This window comes from Carcharhinus amblyrhynchos, unplaced genomic scaffold (assembly GCF_965287045.1).
Source record: "Carcharhinus amblyrhynchos unplaced genomic scaffold, sCarAmb.v2.hapA chromosome_162, whole genome shotgun sequence".
Lineage (NCBI taxonomy): Eukaryota > Metazoa > Chordata > Chondrichthyes > Carcharhiniformes > Carcharhinidae > Carcharhinus > Carcharhinus amblyrhynchos.
Genome location: NW_027649902.1, coordinates 362,833 through 375,804, shown reverse-complemented (window position 1 = coordinate 375,804; position 12,972 = coordinate 362,833).

The window sequence follows — 12,972 nt, the reverse complement described above, 5'->3', positions numbered from 1 at the left end:
TAAGTTCAAGGGACAATTAGGGATGGGGAACAAATCTTGGGCCCTGCCCAGTGATGCCCCCACATGGTAAAAAAATAAAGAAAATGTTCCCACCTGACCTTGCGAATATATCCCACCTTCTCCGGCTTTATCTCAGACGCAATCCTTTTATCCCACTCCGATGGACACTCGGAACAGAGCGAATTTTGGTCTCTCGAGGAGGGGAGGAATGGGGAATTGTGGGATATGGGGCGAGGGCAGGGAAAATGGAGTCAAAGCCTACAATCGGTCATGATTGTATTTAATGACAGAATCGATTTGACAGGCCATCTAGTCTAGCTCCAAACCACAGAGTCCCCCACAATATCCCGAATTAATTTCGGGTGACATTTCAGAAGGGTTAAGAACCCTGCCCTCCCCCACACGGTTCCGTCAGGTTTTGCTGAGGGCTTTGTCTTGTATCCTTCCTGTTTCAACGCCAATAACTCTGTCTTTTTGTTTTGTTTCTTACAGGGAAAACGAGAGGGCCGTCCAGGAGGTAAAAAATATGCTACTGAGGGCCTTAAACCTGCGACAAATTCCCAGAACCCACTTGGAAACAGTGAACCAACTCCGACACATCTGGAGAGCAAGGTTCCAGGCCACATCCCAGAGCCTCAGGGAGTCTGGGCGAGATGACCAAACAGGTACAAGAATGCAAGAGCTGCGGCTAGACTGGATGGCCTGTCAAATCTAGTCCGCCGTTCATTTCCAATCACGGCCAATCTTAAGGCTTTGGGTGCGCATTCCCGCCCTCTCCCGATATCCCATAATCCCTCCCAAGATTCTGAAAAGCTCGCCCCACCCCACAGCCTTAAGTTGACTTAGCAATGGAGTACCCACAATCCTCCAGGGGACAACATTCCAAAGATCCACAAATCCCTCAGTGAAGAGGTTTGTCCTCATCTCCGCCCTAACTAAGCAGCCCCTTATCCTGAGTCCACCCATGTTTCCCATTCCCCAACCCCCAGGGGGAAATAATCTTACACCCCATCCTATCAAACCCCCTTCAGAATCCCGTAGCTATGAATGAGATCACCTCACTCTTCTGCTTATCACCTACATGTCTGTTACCTGTATCCATATCACATAAGGACAGCATGGTGGCCTCATGGTTAGCACCGCTGCCTCATAGCGCCAGGGACCTGGGTTCGGTTCCCGGCCTTGGATCACTGTCTGTGTGGAGTTTGTACATTCTCATCGTATCTGCATGGGCTTCCTCTGGATATTCCAGTTGCAGGCTAGATGTGTAGGTTAAGTGGATTGGCCATGCTAAATTGCCCCTTAGTGTCCAAAGATGTGCAGGCTAGAGGGACTGGCAATGCTGAATTGTCCCATAGTGTCCAAAGATGTATACGTTTGATGGATTGGCCATGTTAAGTTGTCCCTTAGTGTCCAACGATGAGTAGGTTAGGTGGATTGGCCTTGCTAAATTGCCCCTTAGTGTCCAAAGATGTGTAGGTTAGGTGGATTGGCTATGCTAAATTGTCCCTTAGTGTCCAAAGATGTGTAGGTTAGGTGGATTGGCTATGCTAAATTGTCCCTTAGTGTCCAAAGATGTGTAGGTTAGGTGGGTTGGCCATGCTAAATTGTCCCTTAGTGTCCAAAGATGTGCAGGTTAGGTGGATTGGCCATGCTAAATTGCCCTTAGTGTCCAAAGATGTGTAGGTTAGGTGGATTGGCCATGCTAAATTGTCCCTTAGTGTCCAAAGATGTGTAGGTTAGGTGGATTGGCCATGCTAAATTGCCCCTTAGTATCCAAAGATGTGCAGATTAGGTGGATTGACCATGCTAAATTGCCTCTTAGTGTCCAAAGATGTGTAGGTTAGGTGGATTGGCCATGCTAAATTGCCCCTTAGTGTCCAAAGATGTGCTGGTTAGGTGGATTGGCCATGCTAAATTGTCCCTTAGTGTACAAAGATGTGCGGGTTAGGTGGATTGGCCGTGCTAAATTGCCCCTTAGTGTCCAAAGATGTGCTGGTTAGGTGGATTGGCCATGCTAAATTGCCCCTTAGTGTACAAAGATGTGCGGGTTAGGTGGATTGGCCGTGCTAAATTGCCCCTTAGTGTCCAAAGATGTGCAGGTTAGGTGGATTGGCCATGCTAAATGTTCAGGGTTCAAAAGGGGAAGGCCTGATTAAGATGCTCGTTTGGAGAGCTGGTGCAGACTCAATGGGCCGAATGGCCTTCTCTACACAGTGGAAAGCCTCCATTGGAGCTCCCCCTGCAGTCTGGCAAGCAGAACTTCAGGAGGAGCTCAGTTGACAGAGATCTTGTCTGGAGAACTTGCTCAAAGGCGGAGGGGGGAAGCGAGGGAGCGGTTTTTCCCGGTAAATATAGTGACCGTCCGGACTTATCTCAACATCGTTGTCTCTTTCAGCTGCCGACTCCGCACAGAGCAGGGTATCGGTCGCAGGACGCAACGGGTCAACCTCGCCGGAAATCTGCTGTCAAACTGCGGCCCAAATTTCCCTGACAGGTAAGCGTAGGCCTGAGAAACAACACCAAGGGTGTGGGTTAACCGAGAGACTGACACAGCCACACCGGCTAACACCACGGAATAGAGATAAGGATTGGGGCAGATAACATGAGAGTGCGGCACTGTGGGATTATGTCTCGGTTGGTTAGCACCGCTGCCTCACGGCGCCAGGGATCCGGGTTCAGCCCCCACCCTCGTGGGTGCAGTTTGCACATTCTCCCCGTGTCTGCATGGGTTTCCTCCGGGTGCTCCAGTTTCCACCCACAGTCCAAACATCAGCGGGTTAGGGTGGATGGGCCATGCTAAATTGCCCCTTAGTGTCCAAAGATGTGCAGGTTAGGTGGATTGGCCATGCTAAATTGCCCTTAGTGTCCAAAGATGTGTAGGTTAGGTGGGTTGGCCATGCTAAATTGTCCCTTAGTGTCCAAAGATGTGTAGGTTAGGTGGATTGGCCATGCTAAATTGCCCTTAGTGTCCAAAGATGTGTAGGTTAGGTGGGTTGGCCATGCTAAATTGTCCCTTAGTGTCCAAAGATGTGTAGGTTAGGTGGATTGGCCATGCTAAATTGCCCCTTAGTGTCCAAAGATGTGCAGGTTAGGTGGGTTGACCATGCTAAATTGCCTCTTAGTGTCCAAAGATGTCTAGGTTAGGTGGATTGGCCATGCTAAATTGCCCCTTAGTGTCCAAAGATGTGCAGGTTAGGTGGGTTGGCCATGCTAAATTGCCTCTTCATATCCAAAGATGTGCAGGTTAGGGTGGATTGGCCATGCTAAATTGCCCCTTAGTGTCCAAAGATGTGCAGGTTAGGTGGATTGGCCATGATAAATTGCCCCTTAGTATCCAAAAATGTGCAGGTTAGGGGGATTGGCCATGCTAAATTGCCCCTTAGTATCCAAAGATGTGTAGGTTAGGTGGATTGGCCATGCTAAATTGCCCCTTAGTGCCCAAAGATGTCTAGGTTAGGTGGATTGGCCATGCTAAATTGCCTCTTCGTATCAACAGTGTCAATACATGGGGTTAGGATCGGGGTGGGATTGCTGGCACGATGGACCAAATGGCCTCCTTCTGCACTGCAGGGATTCTGTTCTATTCTATTCCCCAGCGTCAGATCTTCCTTATCAAGTTATGACTTGCAAAATGTTTGGTCCACGGCCCTGAATGTTACGACGTGCCATCCAGGTAAGGAATGTGAGGCATCCCACCCTCACCCTTTCCATCTGACCATCTCGTCCGCATCTTCCCGCAGCTCAAGACACTCAACCTTGCTCCGTAACCATTGCTCATCTTACGTCTTTCCTCAGATCTGGGCTGGGACCACTGGATCTTGTACCCGGAGCAAATTACCTACGTGGCGTGTGCCAGCTGTCGGCACGCACGGGATGTGATGCCCGCCCGCTGCCAACAAGACCGGCCCGGCTCGAGATCGAAATCTCCCAGGGTAAGTGCCATGGCAGTGGGGAGAGGGGTAAGCGGGGGGGGGGAGAGGGGTAAGCGGGGGGGGGGGGGGGGAAGCACCCTTACGCCTAATCTCTGCAGTTTTGAATGCGGAAGGGTGGCACGGTGCCTGCAACGGGCAGGGGAAGTGGGCCGACGACCGTCATGCCAGGGAGGGTCAGACGGTGTCTCGAAGTTCCAGCCTCCGCGCTCCCTGGCATGATGGCGACACCCTAAAGTTTTATTTGTCAGTGTCGCAAGTCTCTTACATTAACACTGCAATGAAGTTACTGTGAAAATCCCCCAGCGCCACACTCCGGGTTACACTGAGGGAGAATTTAGCATGGTCAATGCACTTGGCACCACCGGGATTTGCAAAATTGCCCCTTAGTGTGCAAAAGATGTGCAGGTTAGGTGGATTGGCCATGCTAAATTGCCCCTTAGTGTCCAAAGATGTAGGGTTAGGTGGATTGGCCATGCTAAATTGTCCCTTAGCGTCCAAAGATGTGTAGGTTAGGGTGGATTGGCCATGCTAAATTGTCCCTTAGCGTCCAAAGATGTGTAGGTTAGGGTGGATAAGCCATGCTAAATTGTCCCTTAGTGTCCAAAGATGTGTAGGTTAGGTGGATTGGCCATGCTAAATTGCCCCTTAGTGTCCAAAGATGTGTAGGTTAGGGTGGATAAGCCATGCTAAATTGTCCCTTAGTGTCCAAAGATGTGTAGGTTAGGTGGATTGGCCATGCTAAATTGCCCCTTAGTGTCCAAAGATGTGCAGGTTAAAAACTTGTTCACTGATGTTTTTATTGGGTAGCACAGTGGGTTGGCACTGCTGCTTCACAGCTCCAGGGACCTGGGTTCGATTGCCGGCTCGGGTCACTGTCTGTGCAGAGTTTGCACATTCTCCTCGTGTCTGCGTGGGTTTTCTCTTAGTGCTCCGGTTTCCTCCCACAGCCCAAAGATGTGCGGGTTACGTTAATTGGCCGTGCTAAAATTGCCCCATTGTGTCCTGAGATGTGTAGGTTAAGGGGATCAGTGGGTAAATGTGTTGGGATATGGGGTTAGGGTCTGGGTGGGATAGGAGTCAGTGCAGACTCAATGGGCCGAAGGGCCTCCTTCTGCACTGCAGGGGTTCTACTCGATCCCACTCACCTCATGTACAAAAGTTCTACAATTAAGCATATCAAAATGTTTCCTGAACACAAAATCTGTTGTTGAATTTTGTTCTTCAATATCTCCATGACCTTCCCTCCCCCCCCGCCAGCTCCCCCTATTCCAGTCTCGTGTGTGTTCCTGAATTCAATCGCTCCGCCATCGGCAACCCAGTCTTCAGCTGGCCAAGGGCCACAAACTCTGAGATTGTTCCTCTCAAACACACACACACTCTCTAACATAGAACATAGAACATTACAGCGCAGAACAGGCCCTTCGGCCCACGATGTTGCGCCGACCAGTTACAAAACAATGACCCACTAACCTAAACCAATCCCTTTTCGTCCATAAACCTATCCACGGATCTGTTAAACGCCCCCAAACTAGGCGCATTTACAACTGCAACAGGCAGGGCATTCCAATCCCTCACCACCCTCTGGGTAAAGAACCTACCCCTGACATCCGTCCTATAACTACCACCCCTTAATTTAAAGCCATGCCCCCTCGTGCTAGCTTTCTCCATCAGAGGAAAAAGGCTATTACTATCCACCCTATCTAAACCTCTAATCATCTTTTATGTTTCAATAAGATCCCCTCTTAGCCGCCTTCTTTCCAGCGAAAACAACCCCAAATCCCTCAGCCTCTCCTCATAGGACCTCCCCTCCATACCAGGCAACATCCTGGTAAACCTCCTCTGCACCCTCTCCAAAGCCTCCACATCCTTCCTGTAATGTGGGGACCAGAACTGCACACAGTACTCCAAGTGCGGCCGCACCAGAGTTGTGTACAGTTGCAACATGACGCTGCGACTCCTAAATTCAATCCCCCTGCCAATAAACGCCAAGACACCGTATGCCTTCTTAACAACCTTATCTACTTGACTCCCAACTTTCAGGGATCTATGTACACATACACCTAGATCCCTCTGTTCATCCACACTATTCAGAGTCCTCCCATTAGCCCTATACTCGACACATCTGTTATTCCTACCAAAGTGAATTACCTCACACTTCTCCGCATTAAACTCCATCCGCCACCTCTCGGCCCAGCTCTGCAACCTGTCTAAGTCTCCCTGCAAACTATGACACCCTTCATCACTATCTACCACACCTCCGACTTTGGTGTCATCAGCAAATTTACTAATCCACCCAACTATACCCTCATCCAGATCATTAATAAAAATTACAAACAGCAGTGGCCCCAAAACAGATCCCTGAGGCACACCACTCGTAACCGAACTCCATGATGAATATTTACCATCAACCACCACCCTCTGTCTCCTATCCGCTAGCCAATTCCTGATCCAATTCCCTAGATCACCCCCAATCCCATACATCTGCATTTTCTGCAGAAGCCTACCATGGTGAACCTTATCAAACGCCTTACTAAAATCCATATACACCACGTCAACTGCCTTACCCCCATCCACCTCTTTGGTCACTTTCTCAAAAAACTCAATAAGGTTAGTAAGGCACGACCTACCCGCCACAAAACCATGCTATCTCCAATCAATTCATTACTCTCCAAATAACTATAAATCCTATCCCGAATAATTTTTTCTAAAACCTTGCCCACAACAGAAGTGAGACTCACTGGTCTATAATTCCCAGGGAAGTCTCTGTTCCCCTTCTTAAACAATGGGACAACATTCGCTAACCTCCAATCTTCCGGTACTATACCAGAGGCCAACGACGACCTGAAGATCAGAGCCAGAGGCTCAGCAATCACTTCTCTTGCCTCCCAGAGAATCCTGGGGTAAATCCCATCCGGACCAGGGGACTTATCTATTTTCAGACCCTCCAGAATATCTAGCACATCCTCCTTATCAACTGCAACACGGTCAATTCTACTCCCCTGCAACCCAGTGTCCTCCTCAGCTATATCCATGTCCCCCTGCGTGAACACCGAAGAGAAATATTGGTTCAATGCCTCTCCAATCTCCTCCGGTTCCACACATAACTTCCCTCTGCTGTCTATAACTGGCCCTAATCTTGCCCTAACCAACCTTCTGTTCTTGACATACCTATAGAACACCTTAGGATTCTCCTTAACCCTATCAGCCAAAGTCTTCTCATGTCCTCTTTTAGCCCTTCTTAGCTCACTCTTCAACTCCCTCCTAGCCAATCTAAAGTTTTCTAGTGCACTACCCGAGCCCTCACGTCTCATCCGAACATAAGCCTCCTTTTTCCTCTTAACCAACGAAAAAACTTTTTTAGTACACCACGGTTCCCTAGCCCTACCAATTCCTCCTTGCCTGACAGGGACATACCTATCACGGACTCGCAGTAGCTGCTCCTTGAAAAAACTCCACATTTCAGACGTTCCCAGTCCCTGTAATCTCCTAGTCCAACCTATGCTTCCTAATTCTCTCCTAATAGCCTCATAATTACCCTTACCCCAGCTAAAACCACTAGCCCGAGGTTCATGCCTATCCCTTTCCATCACTAAGGTGAACGTAACCGAATTGTGGTCACTATCACCAAAATGCACACCAACTTCCAAGTCTAGCACCTGGTCTGGCTCATTTCCCAGCACCAAATCCAATATAGCCTCACCTCTAGTTGGCCTATCTACATACTGAGTCAAAAAACCTTCCTGCATGCTTTGTACAAAAACTGACCCCTCTAACGAGCTAGAGCTATAACAATTCCGATCAATATTAGTAAAGTTAAAATCCCCCATAACAATTACCCTATTACTATCACTCCTAACCAGGATCGTCTCCGCAATCCTTTCCTCAACCTCTCTAGAACTTTTAGGAGGTCTATAATAGACTCCCAACAGGGTGACCTCTCCACTCCTATTTCTAATCTCCGCCCATACTACCTCAACAGACAAGTCCTCATCAAACTTCCTCTCTGACACTGTGATACAATCCCTGACCAATAATGCTACCCCTCCCCCCCCCACCTCCTTCTCTACTCCGACTAAAACATTTGAACCCCGTGACCTGCAGCAACCATTCCTGCCCCTGCTCTATCCATGTCTCTGAAATGGCCACAACATCAAAGTCCCAGGTACTGATCCACGCTGCAAGTTCATCCACTTTATTGCGAGTACTCCTCGCATTAAAGTATACGCATTTCAAACCCTGCTCCACCCCACCCCTGCGATGCTGTGCATTGCAGTCCCCATCTATGCCCCCTCACTTTCAACCCCTCTACTCAGGATCCCACCCCCCTCACATGCTTATTCTCGTGCGCTCTCTCTCGCTCCCTATCTCAGTTCTCTCTCTCTCTCCCTCATTGTCTGTCTCTCTCTATTTTTCTCTCACATCATCTCTCTCTCCCTTGCTCCCTCTCTCCCCCCCCCCCCGCATTCCCCGTCTCCCTCTCTCTTTCCCTCCGTCTCCCTCTGTCTCTCTCCCTCCGTCTGTCTCTGTCTCCCTCCCTCACTGTTTGTCTCTCTATTTTTCTCTCTCACATCATCTCTCTCTCCCTTGCTCTCTGTCTCCATTTCACATCCTCTCTCTCCCCCCCCGCACTCCCCATCTCCCTCTCTTTCCCTCCATCTCCCTCTGTCTCTCTCCCTCTCCCTCCGTCTGTCTCTGTCTCTCTCCCTCTCTCTTTCACTGTCTCTCTCTCTTCTGTTTCTTTCTATGTCTCTTTCACCCCCTCGCATTCTCTCTCTCCCTCTTGCTCCCTCTCACTCTTTCTCTCTCTCTCCACCTCGCATTCTCTCTCTCTTGCTCCCTCTCTTTCCCTCTGTCTCCTTCTCCCTCTGTCTCTCTCCCTCTCTCTTTCACTCTGTCTCTCTTCTGTTTCTATGTCTTTTTCTCCCCCTCGCATTCTCTCTCTCTTGCTCCCTCTCACAGCCTCTCTCTCCACCTCACATTCTCTCTCTTGCTCCCTCTCTCTCTATCCCTCTCACATCCCCTCCCTGCCCCTCACATTCTCTTACTTTCTCTTTCTCGCTGCCTCCCTCTCCCTCCACCTTGCATTCTCTCTCCCTCTCGCTCCCTCTCTTTTCTCTCTGTCTCTCTCTCATTTTCTCTCTCTCCTTCACTTCGTCTCTCTTTGCTGCTTTTTCTCTCTCTCGTCTCCTCTCCCTATCTCTCCTGCTTTCTATCTTTTGCTCCCTCACTCTCGCTTTTTCTCTCTCTCACTCCCTCTCTTTCCAGATGATTTTTCATTCAGCTTTCCCTCCCCAATACCGACACACCCACTAAGTGACCCTCCCCGTGGCGCACTCTGTACCATTGTTTTAACCTGCCTTCAAAGGCGCTACGCGTCATTAGTACGAAGAATCCTGAGATTGAGTGGCGGGAGAGGGTTAGTCCGGGGGGACAAGGGCAGAGTGGCCTTTTGGAGGGGGGGGTGGGCAGACAGCCAATTGCGAAGGAGCCAACCTCCATCAACACTGCTTACCTTCAGAAATGCCTTCATTTCCACCTCTAACTTACAACGTCTCCCCTCGCTGGGACGGCACTTCACTCCAGTTCCTCGGAGATCTTCCTCCACTGTGTTTCGAGTCTCACCCCCCCCTCCTGCTCCCCTCAGGAGCCGTCGAGGAGAGTCATCACTATTGGAGGTTGAATCCAGAGACGGGGGCTTGCGTTTAGAACTGGCTTGTTTAACCAACAATCGCCTACAAACTCGATCCTTCTCATCAACACAACCTAATCTCGGTGACTGTTTCAAATCTTCCTGTCCACACCCCAAGGTCCCCCTCCCGGCAATTTCTGCTGGAAAGACCCTGCCCCCACACTCCAAGACCCATACACAGCAGAAGGATGCTTCCCCGGAACACATCATAGATTGTAAGTTCAGAGATGTTTACAGCACTGGACTGTCTGTGTGGAGTCTGCACGCTCTCCCCCGTGTCTGCGTGGGTTTCCTCCGGGGGCTCCAGTTTCCTCCCACACTCCAAAGATGTGCAGGTTAGGTGGATTGGCTGTGCTAAATTGCCCCTTGGTGTCTAAAGGTACGCGAGTTAGGTGGAATGGCCATGCTAAATTGCCCCCTTGGTGTTCAAAGATGTGCAGGTTAGGGGCACTAAGGAGTAATTTAGCATGGCACATCTCTGGACACTAAGGGACAATTTAGCATGGCCAATCCACCCTAACCTACACATCTTTGGACACTAAGGGGCAATTTAGCATGGCCAATCCACCTAACCTACACATCTTTGGACACTAGGGGCAATTTAGCATGGCCAATCCACCTAACCTGCACATCTTTGGATACTAAGGGACAATTTAGCATGGCCAATCCACCTAACCTACACATCTTTGGACACTAGGGGCAATTTAGCATGGCCAATCCACCTAACCTGCACATCTTTGGATACTAAGGGACAATTTAGCATAGCCAATCCACCTAAACTACACATCTTTGGACACTAGGGGCAATTTAGCATAGCCAATCCACCTAACCTGCACATCTTTGGACACTAAGGGACAATTTAGCATGGCCAATCCACCTAACCTGCACATCTTTGGACACTAGGGGCAATTTAGCATAGCCAATCCACCTAAGACACCTGCTAGTTCAATCGTTTCATCCACCGGGTCTTTGTCGACTGCGCGCTTCCCGACTCTGCGGAGACCAAATCGGGACACCGTTACCCCGTGAGGGGGCCGGGTTGGAGGTACCTCTGTCCTCGGACCTCATCCTCCCCTTTCTGTTCCCCTTCAGAGGAGCTGTTGCAAGGCGGTGAAGACAGTGTGGATCCCAATCGTGTACGTGGACGAAGATCTCTCGCTGGTCACCAGTAACGTCCCGTTGACGGAACAGTGCGGCTGGTAGGGGGAAACGGGAAGGATACGGGGTTGGTGGGGGTGGGGAAGATCCCGTCCTCACCCCCTCCAGCCCAGACAGCCTCGATTCTTAACCCAACCCGGTGCAAATATCGGAATTCCAACCGACGCTATCCCACGGGGACACTGGGGGAGGACTAATTTCCGTTTGGTGTCTGGGGGAACCAATTGGCGACCGACGGAGGAACGGGTAAATTTTGGGAAGACTGGGGATGGGGCGTTCTTTCGATTCTAATTGTGGGGAGGGGGGGGGTGGAGAGAAGGGAGAGGGGAGGGGGTCAACGTGGGTTGCTCCAGGTAAAATCCTGGGAATGCCGTTCTTCCCCCGGCTGGTCTGGACCTGCAGGGAATTGCGGCCAATTCCGGGCGGGAGGATTCAGTTCCCGACCTAACGTCGATAGGTGACCTGCATTGGCCTCTCTTCCCCCCCCCCGACTTCGCCCATCCACCCTCCCCACCACCCCCCCCAAACACTCCACCCCCCCCCCAAACACTCCACCCACTGCTCTGGCATCCCACACAAGAGGCCTCCCTCTGAAACCCAGGCCTTACTCCCACCCCATCCCATCCACGCCACCCCCATCCCTGGGGAGACACACCAAAGAGCATTCCAGATCCGCTGGGCACCGCCACAGGCTCCCAGTCACGTCACAGAGAGGACCGTGAGCAGCCCCCCCACCGCCTTCTCCAAATATCAATATCAATATTTGGGGAGGACGGTTTAGAACATAGAACATTCCAGCGCAGTACAGGCCCGCGATGTTGCGCCGACCAGTGGAACCAATCTAATGACCCTCTAGTCTAGTTGAACATGATACCATCCCCCCACCCCACCTCAACCCCCCCCCCCCAACACCCACCCCCCCCAAACTCCACCCCCCTCAACCCCCCCCAACACCCACCTCCCCAACTCCACCCCCCTCAACCCCCCCCAACACCCACCCCCCCAAGCTCCACCCCCCCTCAACCCCCCCAACACCCACCCCCCCAAACTCCACCCCCCCTCAACCCCCCCCAACACCCACCCCCCCAAACTCCACCCCCCTCAACCCCCCCCAACACCCACCCCCCAAACTCCACCCCCCCAACACCCACCTCCCCAAACTCCACCCCCCTCAACCCCGCCCCACACCCACCTCCCCAAACTCCACCCCCCCTCAACCCCGCCCCACACCCACCCCCCCAAACCCCTACCCCCTCCCCCCCACCCACCCCAAACCCCACGCCCCAAATCCCATCCCCCACCCACCCCCCCAAACCCCACCCCCTACCCCCTCCACCTCACCCCCCAACCCCACCCACCCAAACCCCACCCACCCCAACCCCACCCAAACCCCACCCCCTACCCCCTCCCCCCACCCACCCCCAACCTCACCCACCCAAACCCCACCCCCTACCCCCCACCCACCCCCAACCCCACCCACCCAAACCCCACCCCCTACCCCCCACCCACCCCCAACCCCACCCACCCAAACCCCACCCACCCAAACCCCACCCCCTCCCCCCCCACTCACCCCCAACCCCACCCACCCAAACCCCAACCCCTCCCCCCCAACCCCACCCACCCAAACCCCACCCCCTACCCCCTCCCCCCACCCACCCCCAACCTCACCCACCCAAACCCCACCCCCCAACCACCCAAACCCCACCCACCCCCCAAACCCTAACCCCCACCCCACCCCCCAAACCCCACCCCCCAAACCCCACCCACCCCCCAAACCCCCCCACCCCCCAAACCCTAACCCCCACCCCACCCCCCAAACCCCACCCCCCAAACCCCACCCCCCAAACCCTAACCCCCACCCCACCCCCATCACCCACCCCCCCCCAAGCCCCACCCCCCACTCCCCTACCCACCCCCCTCAAACCCCACCCCTCCAACCCACCCCCCAACCCCCTACCCACCTCCCACCACCCACCCCCCCAAACCCCACCTCCCACCACCCACCCCCCCAAACCCCAACCCCCCCCAACTCATTTTACTCATTACTCATTTTAAAAGACAAAATTGTACCCGCCTCTACTACTACCTGTGGCAGCTCCACTCACCAGCCTCTGTGTAAAAATTGCCCCTCTGGACCCTTTTGTATCTCTCCCCTTAAACCTACGCCCTCTAGTTTTAGCCCCCTTTGGG